This window comes from Schistocerca piceifrons, chromosome 8, assembly GCF_021461385.2.
Source record: "Schistocerca piceifrons isolate TAMUIC-IGC-003096 chromosome 8, iqSchPice1.1, whole genome shotgun sequence".
Classification (NCBI taxonomy): domain Eukaryota; kingdom Metazoa; phylum Arthropoda; class Insecta; order Orthoptera; family Acrididae; genus Schistocerca; species Schistocerca piceifrons.
The window spans coordinates 399,961,887-399,965,161 of NC_060145.1; positions in this window are offsets into that span (position 1 = coordinate 399,961,887).

The following is a 3,275-nucleotide window of genomic DNA, read 5'->3' on the forward strand; positions in this document are numbered from 1 at the left end:
CAAATCTCGTGTTTTTCCGTGACATCCAAATAACCGGTGGTATACATGGCGGAAACCTGTATCTTAGGTTATTTTCTTGTTGCTTAGTTTGTTTTAATTTATGGGATGCTTTCTTATCTTTATTGTTGTCGAATATTTCTTTTAACTCGTTGTTAAGTGTGGTTTTCAAACTTTTTCTTTATGCATTTGAAATAGGGGTGTAACAGAATATGTAAGTTAGGAATAAAACGACCAGTTTTGTACTTCAGTACCGTTAAACATGAAAATCGATGACCGATTTTAGTTTAGCGGGTATGGGGTTCACACATCTACAGCAAAGCAAATAAATTGCCGCCAGCAGATAAATGATACTACCCTGGGGAATCTAATAAGTTTCTATGGCGAATATGAATGATTAGATTCCAGCAAGTGCACCAACAGCAGTCGATCCGTGTCTTAGAATCATACATAAAGCTTTAAACTACATATGCGTAAAGTCTAGTCCAGTTCTGTTTTGTTTTCCTGTGTGCTGATATGTATAACTAATACACCCCTTCCTGTTATACATTTTATTGTTGCATCTTTTATATTGTTTGTGGCAGTTAATTCATTTGAAATACGCATGAAAGAAAGGACATTTCGTATGCGAATTGCAACGGAACGTTATGGCTAAACTTTCAGGAAACACTCCTCATCTACAGCAAAAGATAATATTTCGGCTTGGGCCAGCAGTCGCTTTGTGCCTATGTTAGAATTCATTTTACTCAGCTCTTCAGAGGACGTAGTTGTAAACTCCAGTCCGAAGACTGCTTTGACGCAGCTCTCCACGTGTAGCCTGCGCAAGCCTTTTCAAATCTGCATAACTACTGCAACGTAGATCCATTTTAACCTGCTAACTATAATGAAGTCCTGTCTCTCAAAATTTTTAACTCTACCATTCCCACATTACCAAATAAACGATTCGTTGATACCTCACGATGTATTCTGTCAACTGAGACCTTCTTTTTCTTTGGTCGTGCCATAAACTTCGTTTTTCCCCAATTCGATACATTAATTATGAGAAACATACGGCTATGCAACGTACCAGCATATCACATTAACTTTTTCTCAGATGAAATGTTATAGACACTTACGTTGTTCTATGCGTTGTTCTATTGTTCTACCAGTTACAAAACTATATTCAGCTGTAGTATGATTCGTTTTTACTCATATTGTCCTTCTGCTCTTTATCTTTGAATGCAGATGCACGCACTCACACACAAACTCTCTCTCTCTCTCTCTCTCTCTCTCTCTCTCTGCCTCTCTCTCTCTCTCACACACACACACACACACACACAGTTTTCCACTTTATTCCTTTCAAATTTATTTCGTATTTAAAAATATTCAGTTACGCTCAACAGTTGCTCTGCTCTTGCACCATAGTTCTTCACCTGTACCATTACCTTGCTTGATATTGATTGTCAGTTGTAACCGATGGAGGTGGCGCAGTAGTTAATACACTGGACTCGCATTCGGGAGTACGACGGTTCAAACCCGCGGCAATCCTAATTTAAGTTTTGCGTGATTTCCCTAAGTCACTTCAGGCAAATGCCAGGATGGTTCCCCTTTGAAAGGGCACGGCCGAAATACATCCTCATTCTTCCCTAATCCGATGGGACAGATGACCTCGCTGTTTTGTCTCCTCCAGCAATCAGCAAAAGAACCAATTGTCAATTGCAGACTGATGATGGCCGTTTAAGCATAAAACTGATTAATTAAATTAATTAAAAATTACTATATAACATCAAAGTTTAGTGTGTTTCATTTATAAAGAGAAAATCCTATGTTCATTGAGACACTGATGTTACGGTTGTACCACATGAAAAATCTTAAGGATTGTGGTTTCTTTTGTTACAGTGTTTAGCCTATAGCGTGACTAGGTTTCTCTGTTCTTGACAAACGAGCAGTTTCGACTGTTGGCCATAATTATAATTGATAAAACGAAACAAAATAAATATACAGATACATATAAGGCAATTAGTGTACCTCATTTTCAAGCCTAATAACAAAAACTGAATAATATGATTAATATGCTTTTACAGGACCACACTTTACTAAATCACATTTTAACAGAAAAAATTCAACTTTGGAGCCTCATTTTATACGAAAGTAAATAATTTATATTTCTGCTATTAAGCATATTAATCTACACGGTTTACGTACTGTGTTTTCAGTCTACTGTGATAATTCTAGGCTACATGTCTATCGAAACAACATTTGATGATACTATGGATATCAGTATTACGTCAAATTTTTATTAGTGCGTAATAATATTTTCTTAACTAACACATCGTTGTGCCCTGCAAGACACACGTGTATGCAGAGCGTTGTGAGCATGATTAGAGCACTTCTCTATAGCCACCTGCACGTAGTGTATTTTGCAGCGTGTGGCGACACACATTGTAGCAGAAAGTATTCGTCGAGATCGACTATCAGCGTACATTAGTCATTCCCAAAGTGTACAATACAGGCTTAAACACGATTCAGAATTGTGTTAAGTGTGCCACATAAGAATCGCTGTCTCTTAATCGGGCTTTATGTCTTTCTATGTGACAACTGATTTCTTACTACTTCTAACAACATATAATCCTGTGAAATAATACAGAGAAAGAGCCTAAACGGGCGTCCGATTTTACAGAATAACGAGGCTCTATGTACCCGAAAGTGAGAGCTGTCGTGAACGCATATCCCGAAAGCTCGTTGCATAATTAATTACCGTCCGCATTGCGCCTATGCTTTGACGTCACGCGTCTGTTAACATATTTTGAAACTGCTGTAATGTAGCTTCAGTGCGCATTAAAGTCAAACTACATCGGTAAGCTTTGCGTCACTGCTGTGCAATGAAGCTCTTTTTTATAAAATAAACCATCGCATGTTCCCGCGTGCGCGTGTATTCAACTCAAATCTCGCCTGTGAACTTCATATTTATTCAACGTTAAATCGTATTAAATCTCAGGCTGATTCATGAACGTATTTTAGAGTGGGACATAGAGAAGCGACTGCTGTTATGTGAAGCCAAAAATCTAGGAATTTACTGCTGCTATCCGAGAGCATGTCGGTGCCCACTAAGGAGGGATGCTGCGAGTTCCAGCTGTTTCGTTAGAAAGTGGACAATTAGATGTATTCCTCTTTGTGTCTCGACGTATAGCATCCACACAGGAACTAGGCAGATCTGTTTCACACGTTAGGATTTTCACCGTACGGCAATTGCTTTGCGAAGTGTCACGTTGGGCTCTCACACGTACGATTCCGGCAAC